The 25,404-nt window shown below is 35.8% G+C and overlaps 1 protein-coding gene across 4 annotated transcripts in view; it reads left to right on the top strand.

Annotated features, from left to right (window-relative positions):
* PTPRE (protein tyrosine phosphatase receptor type E) overlaps nucleotides 1–25,404 on the top strand; it is a 2,530,882-nt gene that overhangs the window by 781,872 nt on the left and 1,723,606 nt on the right. For 3 of the 4 annotated variants that reach the window (XM_044056172.1, XM_044056175.1, XM_044056170.1), the window contains one exon: nucleotides 16,557–16,622. The exons of the other annotated variant lie outside the window; for it this stretch is intronic. The gene's annotated coding sequence lies outside the window, so the exon portion shown is untranslated. The remainder of the gene's footprint in view (nucleotides 1–16,556; nucleotides 16,623–25,404) is intronic. 4 annotated transcript variants of the gene reach the window in all.

The following is a 25,404-nucleotide window of genomic DNA, read 5'->3' as shown; positions in this document are numbered from 1 at the left end:
CTACCAACCTACCAGTACTCCCATTCTGACTAATATTATTACCCCCTACAGCAACCTAGTATCCCTCCACTCATCCAACAGAATTCTAGTACAATCTACCAAATCCAACAACTCAGCTGGCGAATCATTATTCTCCAACTCTGATGGAAAAAAATGGAACTTGCTTCCTGCTGAACTAACCACTACATCCTCCTTGCCCCAATTCAAAATATCCCTAAAGAAATATATAAACAGGGACTGGCTATGTCCATGTCTAAACCCAGACTAACCCAAGAAATAACAAGACAAAGGTAATAAAAACATAGCTTACAGAGGTGAACATACCCGTTTATAACCATTCCCCACCTTTCCAACATACATTTCTCTACAACCATTAGAACTCTATTATCAGGAAGATAACTTGTTATACTACCCATTCTGAGGCTACGCTCTTCTACCCCTCTGCATACTAATTACTATAACTTCCTTCATACCTAACCACTTTTTCTCTTAACTATCATCCTTACCTTCAACCTGGAAATACTTTTCTTTCTTTTTACACACTTCATATATGTAAAATGTTATCTCTGTATATCTGTACCATAAACCAACAATGTTTGTTTGATTCAAATGTAACCTTGACTATAATTTGTTGCTGATTTGTTAAACGTTTAGACTTCTATATAACCACAACTTTACGTGTCACTTAATTGCAATGTGGAGCTTTTCTCCCTGGGCCTCTGCTGAAAATGGACATGTATCCAGTTGGACTTTCCCAGTTAACAAATGTAAAATAAAATAAAATAAATTATATGAAATTACTCTGGAAGGATAATCATACTTATAACTTGTTGAAGCTATTTTCTCTATAATACTATTGCTTTGCATAGAACTGTTCACATTCCAGTCTTATGAAAACTAGTTTATGCAAATGCTCAGATATTTCAGCTTAGTTTAGAAATAGTATCCCCAATAAATTTGTATAAAATCAGATATAGCACTTGCAAGTCCTATAGTTTTAAAATATTCATCCTTGCTTTCTATCCCTGTAAAGTATTCATCTTTGGTTTCTCTCCTTAAGGATATTTTTACAGTACTTGCATATGTATCTAATGATCACACGCTCTTTCATTACTCTTACCTGTCAATATTCAAAACATGCAAGTCTCCAAAAGCAGCCGTGTGTGTGTGTGTGTGTGTGTGTGTGTGTGTGTGTGTGTGTGTGTGTGTGTGTGTGTGTGTGTGTGTGTGTGTGTGTGTGTGTGTGTTTGTGTGTGCGTGCATAAAACATGGAATATTTTTTCATTTTGTCATAGTCAAATAATTTTGGCATCTTTTTATTTATTTATTTATTTGAAGTTTATTTGCCAGGATAGTCAATTGGGCCAAAAGAGCCCATTTTCAATGGAGTCCTGGGGAGAAAAGCTTCATAGATACAATGTATAAAATAACAGGTGGTTATAGTATAAGAAGAGTACATGAAAACAAAGTATTTGACGATACAACGTAGAAGATAAAAAACAGAAATTATATAACCATTAGTAAACATTTACAAATATATAGTCCCTATCATTGCTAAAATAGATGTTAAGTCTATTACAACAATAAGTAGGTATTTACAAGTCAATTACAACTAAAAGTAGCTATTTACAAATATATATGTTCCCACGGAGGAAATATGAACAGTGGGGGGTATATAGGTTAATTGAGGTAAGGGAGAGATGAGTTAGGGGAAGAAGAAAGAGGAAATGGGGAGGTAGATAGTTGAATTAGGATGAAAGGAGAAAGGGAGAGGGGGTAGGGAGTAAGGTAGCCACTGGGGATGTTATGCAGGATGGGAACATGAACATTCCCAGAGAGATGTTAGGTGTGAGTGGAGCAGAGTTTTGTAGGTGGAGGGGCTGCTAGTGAGTCAGTTGTGAAGTGGAAGGGTTTTCCAGAGATGTGCTAAGGAAAAAGAGCATAGACGTTTGCCTGCTGGATGGGCAGGTTTGTGAAGTTCAGTCGGATTCTGGGTATTGTTCTTAGGAGTCTGTTGGGCAGGTGCACTGTAAAGATTGAGGCAAGGGAGGGGCAGAGAGAGAGAGAGAGACAGAAGATGAGTTTGTAAGCATGGATTTGTTGAATGTAGATAAGATAAGTGGGCAGCTCTAGCCAATTTAGTTTGTGGAGGGCAATACAGTGAAGAGTGGAGGATCTGTAGCCAGTGGTGAATCTGGTGATGTTGTTGTAGCAGGGAGAGAGTTTTGTTTTGATAGAAGATTGAAGGTTGGTTAGGAGTGAGGCACCATAAAGGAGAGAAGGGATGAGCTATGTGGTAGAGAGAAGGAATGTGGTAGAGGGACTGAGGTAGCGATTGTGGTGGTAGAACTTACCAAGTTTCTGTTTTTTTTTTAATATTTGTTTATATGTGTGTATTCAATTTAAGCTGATTGTCAATGAGGACTCCTAACAGTTTTGCATTCGGTATTATTTTGAGAGGAGTGTTATTCTGACTGGTGATGGAGAATTAATTTTTGTCAATCATTGTGGTTTTAGAAGGGGTGAATATCATGAGTTTGGTTTTAGATGCATTAATTGCCAGGTGTTTATCTAACATCCCATGTTCAGTGGATGAGAAGGCCTCTTGGGTTAATTTTATGAGGGTGGGAGTAGAGTTAGCAGAACAGATAATTGTTGAATTGTCTGTGTATTGGATGATTTTTGCATTAGGGATGGTGTGGTGGAAGTCTTTAATGAAAATATTGAACAATAGGGGACCTAATATGGAACCCTGGGCTACACCAGAGCTGGTGTTGAGGAATGGAGAAATCCCTTTCTTTCATTTGACTGCCTGTTTCCTATTGGAAAGGTAACTGGTAAACCAGTTGCTAAAAGAGGGTGATAGATTTAGATTAGAGAGTTGTGAGAGATGGTATCAAAGGCCTTAAAAAGGTCTAGAAGGAGGGTAGATATAATACAGCTGGAGTCGTGGGCATTGTTCATAGTTTCAAGGAAGGAGAATAGCGCAGTAGTAATGCTGTGACCAGGCCTGAATCTATGTTGTGTGGGGGTTAGCAGGTGGTTGTCGATGTCGATGAGGTAGTGTAAGAGTTGTAGGTGGATACACTTTTCAAGTAATTTAGAGATGGAAGATAAGATGGTGATAGGCCTGAAATTGGGGATGTTATTGTTGTTTCCCCCTTTGTGGAGGGGGAATAATAAAGGCTTTTTTCCAGAGTTGGGGTACATGGCCTTCTTGGATTGAACTGTTTATAAGAATGCAGATGAGGAAGACAATGGCTTTTGCAGCTGTCTTTAGGAAGAAGGAAGGAATATTGTCAGGGGCATTGGAGCATGGTTTTAAGTTCTGAAGGAGTTTTTTTATAGTTGACTCTGGGATGGGTTTCAGAGAAAAGAGAGAAAGATGGGAGGTGGAAGCACTCGAGGAGGAGGAGATAGTGGAAGGTGTAACTGAATAAGTAGGGTTATTTGTGAAGGATGATGTTAGTTTGGTTATGGAGTCGATGAAGAAGCTGTTAACCTGGGAGGCTAAATCGATGCCAGAAGGATTATGATCGGAACAAGGATTTTCCTTTCTACCTCGGTTAAAGAGGGTGGTGATGCAATTCCAGACTTTTTTAGGGTTAGTCTTATGGTTGTTTTGGAGTGTGGTGTAATAGGATTTACGATCTGAAGTGATGAGCCTTTTAACTCTGTTGCGGAGTATTTTGTATTTATTTAGGGTGGCTAGGGTTTTAATTTTATAGTGACATTTCAAGGCTTTATCACAGAGGCGCATGACAGCTAAGGTATCTTTACTTAACCAGGGGATGGCGTTGCTTTTAATTCTTTTAGTTTTCAAGGGGCAAAGGTGTATAAAAGGTTTAGAAATGTATTAAAGTAGGTGATGGCATCTTTAGAATGGGAGAGTTTTTAGAGGGCTCCAGATGAATTGTTTTGGTACATCAGAGAAGATGTTGGGGTTGAAGTTTTTTAAGGAGCTTATAGAGATGGTGATGTGAGACAGTTGTAGGGAGGAAGAGTGATGATAAGTGAAAATGGGAAAGTGATCACTAAGGGAGTCAGGGAGGGTACCACTACTGTGGAGGTAAGATTTGGGTGAGATACCAGAATCCAGTCAGGGGTCCTTCCAGAGGAGTAGTCCTTTGATGGTCTGGTCTGGTTGTGGAGTTGATAAGATGATGGAAGTTGTAGAAGTTTATGTTTAGGGAGTTAGTATGGGATTGAATAGAGGTCCAGTTAATATTGACGTCACCTAAGATTATAGTCTCACTGGTTATGTTGGCGAGAACCAAGAGAGAATATCCTCGAGGTTAGGGGTATTGTCACCAGGAGGGATATAGAGGGAGGCTATGCATATGAATTTATGCCTGTTTAACTGGAGTAGTGCCAGAATTAATTCTGAGTTGGCAAATTGGAGGATGGGCTTAGTGTATGGAGTAACTGAAAGGGAGGAAAAATAGAGTAATTTCTAATGATATTTTAGTTGGGGGGTATTATTTCAGAATCTTTTATGGAGGGTTTTAACCATGTTTCAGAGATGGACGATATGTCAGGTTGGTTATGGAGAAACCAGACATGAAGGCTGGGGATTTCTGTACATATACTTTGAGCACTCTGTGCTGAGAAGGAAAGGGATTTTCCTGATGAAGGGGGGTTAGAACTGTGAGTGGGAGAGGGAGCAGGGTTAGGGTGTATATTGTCAGAGAAAAGGGCGGTAATAAGTTGATGAATATGGAAATAGAGGTATTTAGTGTCTAGTTTGAGGGTTACATGCTTTATATGAATAATACTAATTAGGGTTGAAGTTGTGTATTTGTAGGTAGGAATGAGTTTATAGGGCAAGAGCAGAGAGTAATTGAAGAAGTATAGATAGGGGCTTATGAAGGCAAAAGAGTATACGTGTTGCCTAGGGACTGAACATGTATGAAAAGAGGGGAGTGATTAGTAATAAGAGGTGTGGTGAGATAGGTTAGATAAGATAAACTAAGAAGTAGTAATATACGGGTTACAAGCGAGGCTGGTTTTGAAAGCATGGTGGTAATTGAGGGTTTAAGGGGGGAATTGTTGATATGAGTGGATTCTGGGATGGGTGTTAATGATTTTGGCTGGACGTTATAAAGTGAAAAGGGGTGAGGCTAGAAAGTAAGGGTTGGGGATGGTTTGAGTCTATTGGATTAGGTGGAGTGGGTGTGGCTGTAAGGGTATAAGTTTAGGTGTAGTGGGGGTGGGTGAGATTTGGGGGCAGGGTAGGAGAGTGGAGTGAGCCCACAGGGAGAATGGAGTGGGTAGAGCCAAGAAGAAGGAAGAAGACTTGGACTACGAAAAACAATCAGTGAAGGCAGGAGCAGAACTCAAAGGTAAGGAGGCAGAGGGGATAGGCACTGGGCACTATGTGTTTAGGTAGAAATAAACAGAGAATTCACAGGAGTATGAAGGTAAAATAGGGCAGTTGAAAGTTAACTGAAATGTTCTATGCCTAATAATCACACAGGAGAAATTGGTAGTGGGTGGATTCTGCTACCTAGTAACCAAACTGAGTAAATACAAGGTTATGGCCCAGCACTCAGAGGGGTGGGATGGGATGGAGCTTGGGAAGCTAAAGAGAGCCTAAGTTCCATGGTGGGCTGCTGGTTAGTGCACACTGAATAAAAAACAATTAAATGGCATAAGATATTTATACAATATGGTACATGCAATCTTTTTGTTTTATTTGGTTCTGGGGGGGGGGGGGCGGAATGATTTCAGGAAGCACTGCAGGATCCCTTTAGATAGATCTTTCAGGATGGGAAGTTAGGGTACTATGTAGAACAGTGTAAGATGCCTGGGGTAGTTGAAACATAGTAATAGCAAGCTGTAAAAGGAACAATAAGTGATTATTGGTACAATTAAAATAAAGAGAAATAACAGCCACTAAGAGAGAAAGACTTCAGTTAGGTAGTTTAGTTTGTGTAGTAAAGGGTGGCCTAGAAATGGGTGTGAAGTGAGGGTGTTTGCTTGTAGGAACTTTAGAGTAAGGGCAGACTATGGGGGAGGATAGGAATAATAAAATTAATTAATAAGGTACAGATAAGTACTGTAGTACAGCAGCAGATTAAATCTGGACTATAGGCAGTGTGTCACAGCAATCAAGAAAACAAGCAAAAATAGCAACCGAATAGTAAACATACACCAACTGATTGCATTCAAACACAGGTTAGGGCAGCATTCACAACTCAAATAAAAAACTTATAGTATAAGTTTACAGATTAACCAGCAGTTTAGGATTTAAACCCAGAGTGGGGCAATAGTTGTGGTTAATATTAACACAGTCACTCAGAGGCAAGCAAAAAATGCTTGCTGAATCTTCCCTGTATTGCAGCACTTAATGTTTTAGACATAAAATACAGCACCATGAACAGTTCAATTAGTAAGGCACTCAAAACTATTAGTAACTGGTTAAGCGTTTCATATTAAAAGCAGTTGCAGCACTTCAAATGTGGCGAGAGTATGGGATAACAATTTAAAAAGAAATAAAAATTGAAAGCAAATGGTGACAAATTTATTCTGCTTTATTATCACATATTTACCTGGATAGCCTGACTGAGCACAGAAAGCCCATTTTCCATGGGGTCCTGAGACAAAAGGCTCCATTAAAACATTATAGAATATGCAACGGAAAAACAAGATGAAATTCCTATTTTTAACAGAAACATGAAATCATTACCGCAAGTTCATATAACTAATGCAGAGAAGCAGAATATAATTTGTTAGTTGGTTGAGAAGAAGTCAGTGATTGCCAGAAGTGCAGCTGCAGGGCAGTGTATATGTGCTTTTTAGAGATCATAGGAAAGAGTTAGCAGTGGATATGGATGTGGCAGAAAATGGGAGGGAGTTCCATGGTTTATAAATTGCCATAAAGAATAGGGAATCAGAAAAGTGATTATGGGCCAAGAATCAACTAACTTGAAATTATTACTGAATCTTATTATTTGGGTTAGTGAGTTGATATTCACACTGGTTTATAGTTGCTGGACATTTCATTAGTTTACAGTAGATAAAAATGACAAAAAATGTTGCAGAATAACTGAACAAAAAGCATTAAAATGTATTAACAATATTATTCAGCTTTGTCTCAAAGACTTCCTGAGTACAATACTATCTTCATCAGCCAAGGTGCACATTTCTGCTAAGGAGTGTCTTTTTAATTGATTTTTTTTTATTTGTATAATATTGTGTGAAGTAACCTAAGCTGTGAACATGTAATGGAATTCTGTAATAATTGTGAAGTCAGCCTATCACTGTAGATTGCGTTGGGGCAATCTGTGGCTGAGATACGTGCATGGTTGTGTGTGTTTCTGGAAAACAAACTATTTTGGGATGATTTTCTTTCACCTGCTCACAACTAAATATCAAACGTAGACTAATTCTATATGAGTGAAGATAGACAGGAAGTCTATCTGTGTGTGAAAATTTAAATTCTTACAGAAAAAATTATCACAGAAAGTTTACTTTCTAGTCAGTCAAGATTAAATTTCACATTCAAAGTACATGTAACATCAGAAACTGTTTGTTTTTAATAAGCAGCTTATGTTGAAATTAACTAAAAAAATATTTTTAGGGAGATTACTTGAAAGAAACCTGAAGTGCAACCATGATTTGCATATTTCTCATTTTCTTATTATGCAATATATTTACTTCAGGTTTTTATATACTAGGATATGACAGCCTGCAAATGTTGACTATTTTTAGTTCACAACAAAAATGTACAAATTTTTTCTCACATATACAAATATGGAATACATCAGCATCACAAATCATTTCAACTTGACTAAAAGTGTGAATTTTAAATTGTCACTCAAAAATTCAGTATGACCTTTTTCAATACCCCTGTGACTAAAATCACAAGTTTTTTAACAGAATATCTAGATGTAATATTTAAGGAAACTAAACCACATTAGCTCATACTGTTTCAAAGATAAAACCATGTATTGCTAGGAACAACCAATAAGTCTACACAGGTATCAGAAAATATGAAAGTGGCAAGCTCCATGCTACAGAAAAATACACTGACTGTGATGATGGACCTCAGTAACGGTAGCAGGGCCCCTCGCTGAGAGAGCTGGCTAGGGAAGATGAAGTGAGTAGCTAATGCCAGATCTACTTTCTTTGGAGGATAGTGGATTTTCCCACTTCCTGGAACATGGCGCATGGGCTGGAGGGTAAGGTTCACCACATGTTTACATTACAGGAGCCATAGTAGGCTGTATAGATACTAAGATGTTTCACATATAGTAGTGGGTTGGGATGTAAATAGAGCATCATTTTATGCTTACCCTCCTGAAATTAGTGTCGTTCTCAGCTGTTCAAGTTCATACTTTCAACTGTTTATTTTATTTGTTTACTGAGGTAGAACTGGATTGAAACTCAGCCATTTAGTGACTAAAGAAAATAAACGGCACATGCACAAGTGTAAGGAAGAAATTTCCAGGTTGATTAATTCGATTTCAGGTGATTTAAATTTTGTGCAACACAGACACACCTTCAACAATGTATTTCAAAATGTGAAATCCACTATGCTCCCTATAAAATGTAGAAAAAATAAAAAGTTGGAAAGAGAGGACAACAACTACAGGAATAAGGTGGTTTATCCCAAAATAAGGACTTTAATAATAATGATATTGGTGCCCCTTTAGGCCAGCTATTACCAAGACGTTCATTGAGGCTTGCGATCAAGCACAGGGAATTTGGACACTATGGGTATCATACCATGAGAATGGTGTAGTACAGAAGAATTGGACAAGGAAGAATCGATATGTAAACAGATCCAACAGGTGGCAATGGCAAAGGGTCTTTCTGATTCTTTCCCATTGAACATCATTCAAGGTATTGCGTCTGTAACATCGTTTTTTAATTTTAGCATTTATAATTTTACTGATCTCCGTATATGTCCAGAACATTACATATTGTTTTTAAAGTTTTTCACTTTTACCCTTCTGGCCATGTGAACATAGAGTGCACTCTGATTTAAGGATGTTTACCAGAAAGCTTAATTTACATGTTTTGCTGGATAATGAGGCTCCTGTTGAACAGTTGGGTGGAAATCTTAAACACAAAAGTCTATACAAACCTCCCTTGCATCTGGTAATTAATGTTTTTGAAAGAGTGGGTGAACGAGAGATACGAGAATTATTGATGAGATGAAATGAATGTCATATAATCTCTCTAAAAATGAAAAATATATTCTTGAAACTTTTACATGCAACAGGAATATAAGATGTATGAAGCTAGACAAGGGGAAAGATGTAGTCATCCTGGATTTCATGGAGTATACCAGCAGAATGACAGTTTTATTTACTGATGAAACAGTCTATCACTCAGTCTGTCTGAATGAAATTAACAGTGCATACAAGTCCATTAATATCTGGCTTGATGAATTGTTATTATTTGATGACATCTGTATGGACTTGTTCAATTTTCTGAAGGTTCCTTTCCCGATTATTGCAAAAATTTTCGGCATTCCCAAGATTCACTCCAATTTATGCAATCCACCACTATGCCCCATAGTGGCAGTGGGTGGTTCGATTACTGAACCTTTCCCTAAATTCATTAATTGGAATTTGAAATTGTTATTTCAAAATTTTCCTCATATTCTTAGTGACTCTTGTAACCTTGTGGACAAACTGAGAAACATTTCATGTGTAGATAGATGTTTTTTGGTCACCCTGAATGTTAAAAACTTATTTACTGTGATCCCACATATTTACTGTGATCCCACGTGAACAAGGTGTGGTATGGTTCAGTGAGGTTTTATCGCAGTTCAGATTAGTAACATCCAGTGAAGAGAGGCTCATTATAGATTTTATGCAAATAATTTTACACAATAATTTCATTTATTTTGATGGAGACTATTTGAAGCAGCTTACAGGTATTGCATTGGGGGCCACATTTGCACCCACCTTTGCTAATGCACCCAATGCAGTGTTATTGAAGGGGGAAATCGGTACCATATTTAAACTTGATTTTGTTAAAAATTGTAAATGTTACATTATTGGGATGACATTTTTATAGTTTGGTCTGGGACCTTGGACCAATTGCATCAGTTTTTTGATGAATTAGTCATCCACTATGTTTCTGAAACTTACATCCCATGTTCATAACAACATGTTGCATTTTTTGGATGTGGAAGTCAGGAAGGATGTTAACAACAACTTTGGTACTTCTATTTATAGGAAACCAACTTTCTTCAATGCTTTTTTATAAGAGCTGCCATCCTATCCATCAAAAGAAGGGTGTAATAAAAAGTCAGTTTGAGATTAACATCTGATGACAATGAGTGTTTATGTCAGTATAACAAATTAAAAACTGTGTTTCTCGAACTTGGGTACCCGGAATTTTTCATTGATAATTTTCATTCACAGATAGTTACTGGTAGAATTGATAGATTATTACTAAAGGACTGTATTCTCCTGCTTCCATTAGTGGTAATTATGGTAATGACAATTCTGTTGGCCATTTTTCAAAATGTTCATATAATTTTAATAGTATAGTAATGTATTATTCACTTGATTCTATGGATATTAAGAATATTCTACTTAAAGACTGGTCTATTCTACAAAATGATGACAGGTTAAAAAATTGTTTTGATAAACCCCTCTTTTAAAAATAGAGCAAAAATTAGAGACTAATGGAAAGACCGATTAAAACGTGTAATATGGGGGGGTGAGTTATGGAAAAAAGTAAATAAATGGTTAGCTAAGGGTAGATATTACGGTTTTAGTGATAAAGTGGTGCACCTGGCTAGATGTTGCTCTTGTCCAGCATTTTATATCAGAAAGACCAACAGTGCTCTTAACACGTGGCTTTATCAGCAACTTTATGGTATTAACAAGAAAGCTAACAAAAGTGCTTTAGCTAAACATGCTATCACGTGTAATTTCAGCACATTTAAATTTTCTATTTTGGAAAGAGTACAGACAGATTGTTACGGTAGAGAATGGGAGAACCAGCTGCTGGATAAGATGATATGGCAGCTATAAACAGATGCTTCCAGTTTACCCAGTTTAAATGAAGCCATCTCCATTACTAGTGAATTAAAACATAGAGCATCAACATTGTAATTGTTTATATTTTTATTGTGGTTTTTTAATAGTTTGTATTTTCATTGGAGTTTATATCATGGAACTGAGATCGGGCAATTTATTACATCTGCTTTCTTTTACCTTTAATTGTATTGGAGGGTTCTTGCCCCATTGTCACCAATTGGTATTTTAGAAGGGGGTGTGTGCTTTTAAACTGTTTTAATTTGTGTCTTAAAAAAAATTATGGTTCTTGAGATGTCTACATTCTAAATGAAAGTGCTTAACCTGTTCTATATTAAAGTTTGTTTCAACCTCAGTGCTATCTGGTCATTGGTTTCTTATGATTTTTGATACATTTTTATGATCCAGTTTGGTTCGTCTGCTTGACTGGTTGGTCGGGGAATAACTCTGATTGAGAAGGATTTTTTTTTTCAATTTTAGCCCATGGTTACAAAAGTTAAAACACAATGAATTATAAAGCTGAAAATTTTAAAGAAATATAAATAACCGGTACAGTTAAGAAATATTAGAAGAAAAGATAGTTTACAGAAGATATCAACTGAGACAGAATGACCTCTGTGGAGCTATGAACAATAACAAAAGAAAGGAGAGGAGAGGTAGGCAGGGAATAAAGATATGAGAAAATGGAGGAAAGGTGGGAAGAAAAAGGTGGTGGAGAAGAGTGATAGGGGTTAACATTTCGATAAGGGGGGAACATGTAATTAGTAAATGTGTAATTTAGATACAGAGACACTGTAAGAATGAAGTGTGTTTTTATGTGATCTTTCTGTTATTGAAAGCATTTGTATTGTGATTCTTGGAACAGGAAGGTTTTCAGTTCTGTGTAAAATTTTGGGAAGGTGGTTGTGGATTTAATATCAGATGGAATGGATACCCTAACTATTGAAACATACATGCAGAAGGAGTGTTTTGTGTAGTAGAGCTTAGTGTTTGCTTGATGAAAGTTGGTAGATGATGCAGGGAGGTGATCTTAAATTGTATGGGGTGGAACACTTTTAAAGTCCACCAGCAAGGAAGTGAAATGAGTTAAGATTGATCAGTCTGTACATTAGGCCAACTAATGATAAGGATGATGTGAAGTAAAGTGTGTGCTTTTAGTCTTTCAAAGGTGTAAAGCAATGATGTTCTGTTTGAGGAGCTAGGGTAATAAATCTGCTCTATATTACATCATCGAAAACTCTAATTGAGTGAACGACATTTTGTTGAAAATGCCATTCATCAAATTCCACTTTTTTGGGGGGACTGTGCACCCCACACCCCGCTAATTATATATACTGACACTACAGTGAGGAAAGGGCAAATTTTCTGATCTTCACTGTACTGCAATCTCACTATGAACAGTTCAATGAAGTAACTTCGATGTAAGTGCACCAAAAATGCCGTTCACTGAACTGAATTTTTCATGATGTAATAGGGACCCAATAAATCTAGATACTTTTTATGGGTAGATTGTAGCATTTTGAGATTCTTGTTTAAGACATTTGTAATGACTGGTAAACTACACTCCAGTTTTGGTAGCAGTACACCCTTCCCCTGGAAATGGAAGTCTGAGATTTTCCTGGTACAAAAACAAGTCAGTTTTCTATGGATGTTATTTACACATGATTTTGAAAGATGAGTTTTGGGATAAGCCAATACTCCATGCATTGTGCCACTGTTTATATTGTTTCCTGATCTGAAAAGGAAATGGCCCAGTTTTGTACATCTTTGTGGTATTACAAAAAGCATATCCTTGGCTTTCTTAAGGTTGTATCAAATAAAATAAAAACATCATCTCTGGTGAATATATAATATTCCCACTCCCTGGGTTTCACTTCTGTGAAGAAGCAAATGGTCTATTTGAGAAGAAATTACAGAGAATAGGTAATAAGTCTGTAAGTTCACTATTCCATTGTCCATAAACAAGGGTCAGGAATAAACAGTGACTCTAAGATGTTATAACTGTATCTATTTTAGCCTATCCAGTAATGGCATTTATATTTAAACTCATCAAAACTTTTTTACAGATTTTGTCACATACAGCAAGTTATTCAATAACTTTGGTATAGGCTGAGTAATATATGCCCCACATTTCAGTACAGTTAAATGAATTAGCATCACTGCAGAAGAATGTTTCAGTATTTCATTCCATGTACACAGCTGAAATACTGCCATTGTCAGAGTATAATTGGGAATTGAATATTGTGAACAGCATGCAAAGCGTTACATAGCAATAACGTATAGGTAATGCATATGAGCCACATTGTTCCTGTCTGGCTAAACGTGGTACAAAAAGATAGAAGCCTGTTAGTGAGCCATCATTAAACAAATGCAAGTAGATTTACTTGAGTAATGTTACAGCTACAGAAAAAATATATATATTCCAGTATTGGTCTTTAGTGTTTTAAACAATTGTGTCAAGTACAGTATGTTGGATTTCTTGGCGCCAAAGTTTTAAATAATAATCTAACCTGTTTCATGGTTCTTGCTCTAATGAATCTGGCTTGTCGTTTAAATGTCAACCTTTTATTTATTAATAATCCTAGATCATTCACACAATGAGATATTGTCATATATTTCCATGCAGTATGATTGTTTTTTTTCAGACATTATACACTTATATTTTTATGTAGTGACGTTAACCCTGATACTTCATGACAATCTACTTGCTTCAAATAAATAATCAATTAATGTAAGTATATGTAAATAAAATGTGACAATAATCTTTAATTTACAATCTTCAAATTTTCAAGCCATGTATAAGATGACAATGGAAAGTTAAAAAGACCATATTAAACAACACTGGACCAAGGACTTGTACCTGAGAAACAACTGTGGTTTTGTCTTTCAGTAAATAGTTCTCCCAAAACAGACATCCTGTAACAGCTGTCACTCAATGGTTAATCAAAACATTAATATCAGGAATAATAATGCATTTTTTCTTGACAAATATTATTTCATTGCATGGTAACACATCGCATACTTTGGCTAATCCTAGTATAGAATAGCTATGACTGTAAGACCATGATCATTAGCCAAACTTATTAGATCATAACATAAAATACGGTTAATCATTGCAAATACCCTTTATCCATCCTGTTGTATTAAATTGGCTAATAAACATTTTTCAAATTATTTTCCAAGAATGGCTATAGGACTAATAAACCCATAGTTAGAAGTCAAATTATTATCATCCCTCTAATAAATAACCACCACTATGCGGTTATTCAGTCCATAGTTACACAACTGCTTTTTATTAGGAGTTTAAGTGTAATATACAGCATTAGTAAAATTTTATCCTTAAGTAAATGGGTGAATGATCCGTTAATAATATGAGGTCTCATGTTATTAGATCATTTGATAGTTCTGAGAAGTGATCTAATCCCATGTCACTCCACAGAAGGTGAAATAATGCATCTTTTGTATAGTTATCACCTGTTTCTTAACACCTGTCCTAAATGAAGAGAAACAAATTGACAACAAATAGTTGTGCAATTCTTCAGCCACAAGACTTGCATCAAGTAATTCCTTTTGTATGAATTTTCCTACTTAAAGTATGCATTTATTGTTCATGCTTATTTTTAAGGAATTCCTTACTATTGCTTCTTCAACTTTCTATTTATCTTATTTGATTTTTTCGTATTAACTTGTTAAAGCAGAAACAACCAAAAAAGTTTTTCTTTCTTACTGGAATTACATAAGATGGAAAATTAACGTTCTATCTGTGACCTGTCTTTATGTATCTATATCTTTATGTGTCTGTATATATATGTGTGTGTATGTATATATATATATATATATATACATATATATATATATATATATATATATATATATATATATATATATATACATATACACACACACACACACACACACACACACACACACACACACACACACACACACACACACACACAGAGGGAGAGAATGAGAGAAACTTTGATATAGTAATTAGATAGATATAAAGAGAGAGCAAAAGAGTGACTGATATACATAGATATAGTAGATGTATGTGAGTGTGAATATATGTGTAGGTATATATATATATATATATATATATACATATATATATATATATATATATATATATATATATATATATAATATGGGCTCACTATAGAATCTGAAATACTGAAATCCCAAATTTCAGTATTTTGAAATTCTATAGCCGAAACTTTTAAATACCAAAACCCCATAACCACAAAATTTAAAATCACAAACCTGCAGTGCAAATACACCACACACATACAAACAATCTCCCCCCACAATCAAACAATCCTACACTACAGACAAGCAGGGGGGCAAGCCCCCCATGCACCCCCACACTACTAATATATACTAACTCCAAGATCGAACAATCATGCACACAAAGGTAACTCACACACACACATTGCACAGCCCCTTGTACACACTAACGTACACTAAAGCCCCTAACCAACACACTCATATGTACTTACCTACACTTACACCTATGCATTCACACACTGCAATACCAGAAGCTCCGAACTTCGGTACTTTGAATTTCGCGCTTCTGGTGTTTCGGAATTTCAAGGCTTCGGTATTATAATTTTGAAATGTTGAAAGCCGGGATTTCAGTATTTTGAAATTATAAAGGGAACTTATATATATATATATATATATATATATATATATATATATATATATATATGCATTAAATTAACTGCTTTTGTTTATTAGCAAAAAGGCAAACAGTCAAGTACTGACTTAGTGATCTAGTCCCTAATTAGGAGCTTAGGGACAGATTTCATTAAGTTTTAATTAAGTTTTATCTTTGACCTGCAGATTAGGATGCACTCTAACAGGGTCTGTGAGGATCTGACTGTATGCCAAGGATTTACATGTATTCTAGAAAAAAATATTGTATTTTGCTGCGTCGAAATATTATGTAGTTTCTACTATGTAAGAAATACTACTTCAGGTACTGTCCTGATGTTATTCTGTGGTAAAGGCCCAACAGCAAGTGAACCTAGATCACACAAATAACCTTTTTTAATAAATGTGAATATAATTTTAAAGTGAACATTATGCAATGTATTGACAAAGTTCATGTTACTTGCATAAAAAAAATGCCAAAGGTTTCCTCTTGGCAAAATAGCTTGGCAACTCTGGTGACAGAAACCTTTTTGTGTTTAGGAATTAAATGTTTGAATGTACAGTAAGGTGAAAAACAGTGGACTCTATTATCTTTACATTTATTTACACAAGCAAAAGCTAAATAAAACTGGAAGAAAAAAAATTAAACAAGTAAACTTTATACCATACTTTCATTAAGGAGAAAAACTTTGACTTAAAACCACTGGAAAGGTTTAACAAATTGTAGTATTTTGAATGTGCAACTTTTGTATGTCATTTGTGAGATTGTGCTGTTATGATATGTCATAAAGACTTTACATTTATCTGTCCCAAAACGTATATGATTAGAAGATTTATATTTTTATTGACAGTGGAATTCAAATATTATCGCTGAACAACTTTTTCACCTGTTTACAGGATTCTGGGGAGGAGGTGTTCAGCATGTGACTAAACTTTACAGATCGACAGAAGCATGCAAATCTGGTAAGCTATGTGACTATTTGCTTAAAGAGAGAGTAAATATGAAAAACTTTTGTCATAGGGTAAAAGGTCATTTCTTAAGACAGACATATCTGAATCTTAAAAATATTAAGGCAGTTGTAAAACAAACTTAATATTTAAGAATAGAGTGAGATGTGAAAACATACAGGCATAAGCACAGGATGTACGGATACAATGATGATCATAATGATTACTATATTTAAATAAGTAAGTATGAATAGTTAAAAAATCCATAAATGTAACAAAGTACTATACGCATTACACAGGTTAAGTGAGATAGCCATTATTTTTTGTTACCCACTTAACCACCATCAAGCAGCCCTCCAGACACAATTGATAAGTTATTTTATCTGAACAACGTATCTCCTGTGTGGAACAACAACGAAAGGCTCTCTGAATAATCCACACCAGTTTGTCGAACCACAGAACAATGAATTAGCAAAATAAATCCACCGGAAAACTAAATCCACAAATGTATTTAATGTAAAAATACAGCAGTTTCAAACGTTAAGCGCTTTCACTAGACTAAGCTAGCTTCTTCAGAATGGTTAAAACAGCTGATTCCACCTTGTTATAAATGACAAAGCGCGCCAAAATACTAAAATGCCTTGTTTAAAGTCATAGACCATTTAAACATTATAAAATAATATCATACATATAAAAATACCAATTAATAAATTCTTAAACAACAAAATACATTCAATTTGATAACTTGTAGTCTGTAAATAAGTATATTTACATATAATATTAAATGTATTTTAATTATTAAATGTATTTTAATTAATACTGTGAATCTATACAGGTACTGTAGTGAATAAAAATATACTCAATTGTGAAATACTGTTGTTCTATTAATGACTTTAAACAAGGCATTTTAGTATTTTGGCGCGCTTTGTCATTTATAACAAGGTGGAATCAGCTGTTTTAACCGTTCTGAAGAAGCTAGCTTAGTCTAGTGAAAGCGCTTAACGTTTGAAACTGCTGTATTTTTACATTAAATACATTTGTGGATTTAGTTTTCCGGTGGATTTATTTTGCTAATTCATTGTTCTGTGGTTCGACAAACTGGTGTGGATTATTCAGAGAGTTATTTTATCTGAAGTGGTGAGAGCCAGGCACCTTTACTGCTTGACAAGGCAGGACACCTTTGTTTCATTCCCTCTCCCTTCTTGAGGAGAGAACATGACCAGCCCGTTTAATCTCTAGGAGTAATGAGTCAGGAATTAGGGAACAGACCACCCCTTGTTCTTGCAGGATACATCTCCCATAGCTAACATCTCATCATGGTAACTAGTGCCTCTTGTATGTGCTGCTGCTATGAGGAGGTTGTATTTATGATTCTTCACACATGTGCAGCATGTAGCCACACTGACCATTAACTGCACCTGAAATCCTTCATGATTAGTCTAAGGTTCCTACTGCCCTGTCTCCACCAAGATGTGTGGGCTGGCATCATCTTCTTAGTTTTGCCATTCTGCCCTAGTCATTCTAGCTCCAGATTCTGTACTTGAATTTGGGCACCAGGGTCATAATTAGGACATTATTGCACTGTCTGACAGGGCTTGGTTGAGGCACTTCTTAACATTAATAATTTTGAGCCATATGCTAAATTAACAGATGTCTTTTTTTTCTTATACCATTTTGGTGAATTGTTTTTCCTTACTATTTCATTGAATTGCAAAATATAATCACATGATAAGTCGTAGTGTGAAATTATGTCCCCAACAGAAAACAGTGATTTTGCAAACTACAGTGCAGTGCATATAGGCAGCTGATGTTTGGTCGATTTGCAAGGGCTGTGAATTAGAGTGATTGCACGAGTGTCTTAATGGTCTGTAGTACAATTGTGTGAAGGTCATCTGCCTGAAGTTACAGTCGGAGTATGTATTAGGTGGTGGGTTATTTAGTTTTAGTTTGTTAGTGCAGTTGTATGTAGTTGAGGTTACAGTCTGGATATGTATTAGGTGGTGGGTTATTTAGTTTTAGTTTGTTAGTGCAGTTCTTTGTAGTTGAGGATTGATGTTAGAGACGGGCAAGGAAATTGATTTATTTGTTTGGTAGTTTGGCGTTATGAGGGGGGTATTACTATTTTTTGGCATGGATTAAATACTAGTGTTACTAGATTGTATTTACTTTTCTTTAATGCTGGTAGTTACTGAATTCCAGTAGTTGATTCTTTAGTCTTGTGCTGGAGTTATATTTGCCACATATGTATTACTTGCTAGGGATGGCTGTTACTTTATTGTTTTTTTTTTTTTTTTTATGGAATTGTTTTAGATGGAAGGTATGGGTTGCGGAAGATTACAGTGCAGCGAGGACTGGGAATATGCCCCTTCCCTACTGTTGTATAATCTCAGAGTTGGGATATTTAAGTTGTAAGAGTTTGTTGGGTGCAGGGAGGCTAGTCTGTGTGCAGAAAAAAATAAGCATCAGTGCTGCTTTTATTTCTTCCATTGTGGTGTGTTCAAAAGAGCATGTTCTCCTGGTAAACAATTTATTTTGTATTGACCTTCGGGTGTGTTTACCACACGTTTGTGTTCATTGATTTTTCTTCATTTTTATATTGGTCACTCTTATTAGCACTCAGGCATTCATAATATAATGGTGCATACAAATGTGTATGTTATCCAACATCTACGTTTTTGGTAAGGTAATGTGTAGGGTTGGGTTAGGCCCTAACCCCAGCCCTACACATTACCTTACCAAAAACGTAGATGTTGGATATTAGGGGCAGTCACAAGGTTAGGTTTAGCACACATGACTAAGGATGGACAGAAGGACTTCACTTCCCTGTACCATCTTACTCATGTATGCTCACCCTACCGATGTCCCTAACCACATTCCTGCATATTACCTTATCAGCACCCCTTTCTATAAGTGCCCACTGTACAAGACTTTCACAGCTCACACACAGCAACAACCACAAAAAATACTAAATCTATCAGCTTTCCTAGTCCTAAACCTAACCAGTAAAGACTCACGCATATACTCACACCTACAACACACAATATCACACAAGATCTTTCACACACACACACACACACTTACTTAGCCTTTATTCTGAAACTAACCAAGAAACATTTGTATATACACTCCTGCCCTACCGCTAATGTAAAAGCTTTTTTCACATCCAGAAGCCTCATTCAGCATTAGGAAAAATCCCTAATTACATTTATATAAGCACAACTCACACTCAGAACAAACACTTATTGTTCCAACCTTTGACACTTTCATCAACTGATAATTTACCTCTTCAACAAAAAAACACAGCAGTTAAACTCTTGATTAAAAGCACATTTGACAGAGTTTACTGCAATAATGTGTTTGTGTGTGTAATATATCTGTATCTGTGTGCGTGTGTTTTTAGCTATAGCTAACATGCTGTCTTAAAAAATGAAATATTTATTCCGAAGACATAAGTGCACAATAAGATCAGGAAGAATTAAAAAGGCAATTTGTTGTGTCAGGGCTGATTAACTTTTATAGATACATTATAAATCTTTTACAGTTGTTTTGAAATAGAACACCAAGAACCTATTTTGTCAAAAAAATAAATTACAACTTGAGAAAGACAAATCTGGAAAAATAAATTTTGAGTATAATATTTTTCTTGCAGTTATTGTTATTTCTAAATGAAAGACCAGTTTTTGGTAAACCTTTTAGTTTTTTGACTATACAGTTATTCATCCCATGCGCCCATCATGCATGAAAAGTATTAATATAACCTGATGAAGTATTGATAATGTACATGTCAATGCATTTCACTCGTTTTACTTTTTTACATAGTCTATTTAAAGTGTGTGATAATAAGAAACAATTTATCGCACAATGATATTTTCATTACTTGGATGCATTCTAGTTTGCTGGGTTGGTGGTCTGCATCCTGAACTTATTTTCTTCTTCATTATTTCACTTCTGTTTCAGCCCTTCTGTCCATGCTGGTAATCATCTAGTTATTTTTTAGTTATGACTTCGTCTGAATTTTGGCTAAAGACAATACATTCATTATACATTTATTTAGGATAGTATTCTTTCCACTTCTCCAACGGATTTAAAAGGTTTTCATTTATGACTTCTGAGTGGTTTCTTATTTTAGTACCTTTAGTTTCACTTTAGCAGTTTAGTATAGTAAGTTGCTCTGTCAAGAAGAAATTCCCTGCCTTGATATTTGGTCTTTTAAATTCCCTCAAAGATTTAGTTTCTTAAAAAAAGGACATGTTGGTGTTTTGGAACATTTTGAGACAGTCATGTCTTACTGAGATACAAAAATAATATGAAGTATTTCAGTGTATGGACAAAAAAGCCTTCTATTATAGCAGTTAAGGATATGTGGGAAGAGACCAAGAAGATAACGGAACGAATCAGAAACTAGAATATCTTGAGTATGATAAAGGTGGAAACAGTATTTTAAGCACCTTAGATTTACATACAGGTCAGAGGAGATGATAATTAATAAAGAGTTGAAGGAATTTATTTGGAAGAGAAAAAGAGCAAGGTTTAGGTGGGATAATTTTCTCCATAAAACAAAGAGGTTTAGGGTTACTTTATTTGAAGGGGTATTTTAGAGGCATGCAGTTAAGGCTCATATATGTAACTCAAGCTGTAGGTTATAAATCAAAGTGGCAAAGGATAATGGTGTAATACAATAATGAAAGAGTAGGATTTGGGATGCAAGCCCTTAAGGAGAATAACAAGCAACCATACAGAATATTATATTCATAATTTAGACAAAAGTATTTTAGCAACTAAGCCAGTAAGTGAATGGAGAAAGGAGATTTTACTAATAGGGGTGTCTGCAAGTAGAAGTATAGAAAATAAGAAGTGGGGGATTAGAATTTACAGGAGGAAATTAACAAATGAACCAAGTTATTAGTAGCAAGTAACTTGGGAAGGAAAGGTAATAGAATTGGGTTATACTACACAGAAGTCTGGACTGCAGGTTAGAAACTGTATTCCTATCAGGGATTGATAGCATAGTATTGGCAAGATAAAGGTACGGGGAGTGCTAAGTGAAGGACCAGTTTTGATAGATTTAGATTTTTACCTGAGTCTAAAATATAAGATGCTGTTAAGTAGGGTATAACTTGTAGAATGCAGAAAATAATTAATGTTAACTAAAAAAAAAACAGTCAGAGGATGTTAGAAAAGATTGGAAATAGAAAACGGAGACGGAATTTATAAAATAACAATGAGAAGAAATTTGTAAGGCGACCATATATACAGCAAAGTCCAAAAGGTTTGGGATTTTTGCATAGGTAATTTAATACCCCATGCATACTTCAAATGATTTTTCCTGAGATAGATAGCAAATGCTGGAGGTATGATGGGGAAGACAGAGGCAATTAGAAACATGTCTGGGGGAAATGTAATGAGATGTCAGATCTGAAAATTTCCCTAAAGAGTAGTTTCACAGAAATGATTCTTTTGAGCTCGGATATAGGATCTGAATTGCCTAGCCATATAAAGGTCTTCCTAAGCTTATCTTTATTGGCTTCCAAAAATTATTAGTGAGGAGTTGCGTCTTTCGGCTTCTCCCAGTTAGGCGTCGTCACAGCGGAACTCCGGTCCGCTAATGATTGGCAGTAGATTTTTACGTGCCGAGTTGCCGGCCGTGATGCACAACCTTCAACGAAGGTACGCCCATTCATGCATGTCTCCACACAGAAGACGCTCTAGCTGAGAATCGAACAGGACATCGTCTTACTGTGAGGCGACAACACTACCGCAGCACCACCACTGCAGTATAAAAATTATTAGTGAGTGAAAATCAAAATCTATTCCCAATGTAAAGGAAGTTCTTGACACTGTAAAGGAAGAAAACGGAATCTTTAGAAAAAGGAAGGAGCAAACATCACAGACATGAACGAAATTTGTGCAAATGATGTTGGCAGGTGAATGTTTAGGAGTACAAGGGATGGCAGGGAATGTGAAGTGAGGTACAAGGGAAGGCAGGGAATGTGAAGTGAGGTACAAGGGAAGGCAGGGAATGAACAGCTTAACATAATGTCGGGGTGAATGAAAGTTGTTAAAAAGAAAATATATATGCATACTGCTTAACAGTAACAATGGCAATTGCCACTACACTTTACTTTCTGGTAATTATGTAAATCTATAATACATCTTAAAATGTGATTATTTAATAAAGATGTTTAAAATTGCACATGCAGAATGGGGAAAAAAAAGAGTTTAGTTTTTTTTTTTTTTTCTTAGTGGTTTGTACAAATTTATATGCCATCTGTCAGAAACTTGAAGTGTCCTTCAGTTCTGAACTGCATTTTTCAAGGCAGAATCTTGCTTGTACTGGGGCAATATAGACATTAGCTATTAAAGATATATGGCCAAAAAATAAAATTACCATGGAGAAGCAAGATGTAACATTTTGATGTTGATAAAATATCGCATCACTTTCACTGGTGCTGTCAGAAACACTAGCAAATAAAATGATTTTGTATGCTTTAAAGAAAAAGAATTATAATGCAGAAGAAGCATATTTCTTGATAAATAAGTGAATGAAATGATTTTCCCATTTGCTGTCAAGAGATCTAGAAAATGATTAAAACTTGACTTACCTTAGTTAATTTGAATCATTCTTGCTTTGCATTTTATGATCATGAATAAGCACACACAGTAAGAAAAAATAAATACTTGATTAAGCACGTCACTGCATTTACTGTTTATTGTGAGCTGTATATCATGTAAGTAATGTGGTGGTGTAGCAGCCTTATTGTGATACAGTTTTATTAAGAATAAGTTTCAAAGGCTGACATTGTAAGGAATAGTGTTTAGATCCAAACATTCTATCATGTGAACAGTTCGCTATTCTTAGATCAAGGTTGCCCAAATGGGTAGTTTCCCAGCTCTTCTAAGTACTACTGCTGTCATGAGCTGACCTTTCAGGGTGCCACTTGTACTTCAGTGTAAGTTGTGCAACTGCACATATTACTAATGTGTTACTCTACATATGTTACCACACATCAGCATTGCCTATGGTGTGTAGCAACATATCAAGTTTACAGTTTTGTTTCTGAATTAAATAATAAGTACAGTTGAATCTTGCTTACTGTCATGTATTAGCTTTATGCAGTACACGCAGTGTTAATGAATTTCACACATTCATGATTTTGTGCCATCATGTGCACCTTCAGAGCAATTTTAGTGCTAACAATCTGAACTTCTCCTTCATTTTCAACTTTGCACTAATTTCCAAGAGCAGACATCTATGGCTGTACAGTATTGTAACATCATATGCTTCTAAAATAATGGAGTGCAAAGTATCAGAAGCATAGATAAAAGGCATGCACTTTCAAAAGCTGTGACCGTGGTCCCTAGAAAATGTTGCCACAGGTGCCCAAGCTGTTTACAGTAATAGCAGCATGCTAAATAAGGAGTGATGCCTTTTCTTTTAAAGCAACAAAAATGTAATCAAGTGATGTCTGATTGTTTAGCTGAGATCTGAAGCATGTAGAGATAAAGCCTATGATGTAAATGATTTGAGGCTGAGTATTAGCTCAAATGCTGTAAAAGCCAGGTGGAGAAGGAAGGGAGCAAGCGGCCAATACCAGGTCACCCATCTTGGGAGAAACAGAGTAGAGATTCCAACTGATTGATCACCAACAAGCAAGACTTGTAGGGCACTAAAATTTACTGTGCCAGGGATGTGGACGTGGTAACAGCAAGTCAATGGTGGAAGCTTTTATTAACATGTTAGTAGTACAATTTACGTGCATTGGAGAGTGCAGGAGGCCCTGAAGTAACATGTGCTTGTGTCTACCTACAGGGGCAGGGTTAGGGCCTAAATAGAAATGTGCTGGGTGCTGACATCTGTACAAGGGTAGAAACTGACTCTATGGCTAGCTAAATGCCCAGCATCTCTATTCAGCCCTCATCCTTGCTGTGTGACTGGGAACTCCACTCTAAAAAAGGGAATGAGTGAGATCAAGATTAATACAATGAGGACTGACAGCAGACATGGAGATAAAAAAACACATATAAAAAAGAAGTGTCTGATAATTCATTCTCGTAAAATAGAGTATTGATGAACATGTACTTACAGTATTGAAACAGAATATATTTTTTTCTGATTATTATTTCTGTTTGCACAATAATGTGACTAAACCTTTACAGAAAACTGTAATGCTTGATTAATAACATAAGGTGCACATTACTACAGATGATGATTTGCTACCAGCACTATTATCAGGTAAAATCTGCCGCGGTGGTACGGCGGTAGAATTGTTACCTCACAGAAAGAGGTTCTCCCGTTCGATGCTTGGTTTGGGAGTGCCTTCTGTGTGGAGTCTGCATGTCCTCCCCATGGTTGGGTAGCATTCGAAAGACATGTGTGCGTAAATGGGCATGCCTTCGTTAAAGGTTGGGGATCGAGCTGGCACCTTGGCATTTCATAAAAATCTAGTGCCAATCATTAGCGGACCGGAATTCCGCTGTGCAACCCCTTACCGGGAAAAGCTGAAAGACAAACAAACAACTATTATCAGGTAAAAAGAGGGAGAAGGAGAGAAAAAGTGAGAGAGAGAGATGGTATATAACCACAGTAACCAAAAGACAGTAAATATATAGTCAGCTTTGTTAATAATCACTGCATAGATGCAGTTTGCTCACCAGCAGTTCTGTGTTTAGTGAATTTTGTCATAATCTTTGAGAATCTTCACACTGAACCTATGTAATCTACAAGAGTAATTAATATTTAAATTACTGTTTAAGATGCCATATAGTATTGCCTCAACATAATATGGTTTCAACCGAA

The sequence above is a fragment of the Protopterus annectens genome, chromosome 14.part0 (genome assembly GCF_019279795.1).
Source record: "Protopterus annectens isolate FY-2018-M chromosome 14.part0, PAN1.0, whole genome shotgun sequence".
NCBI lineage: Eukaryota > Metazoa > Chordata > Ceratodontiformes > Protopteridae > Protopterus > Protopterus annectens.
Note: the sequence above shows the minus strand (reverse complement) of the source record. Positions and strands in the feature narration are given on the sequence as shown.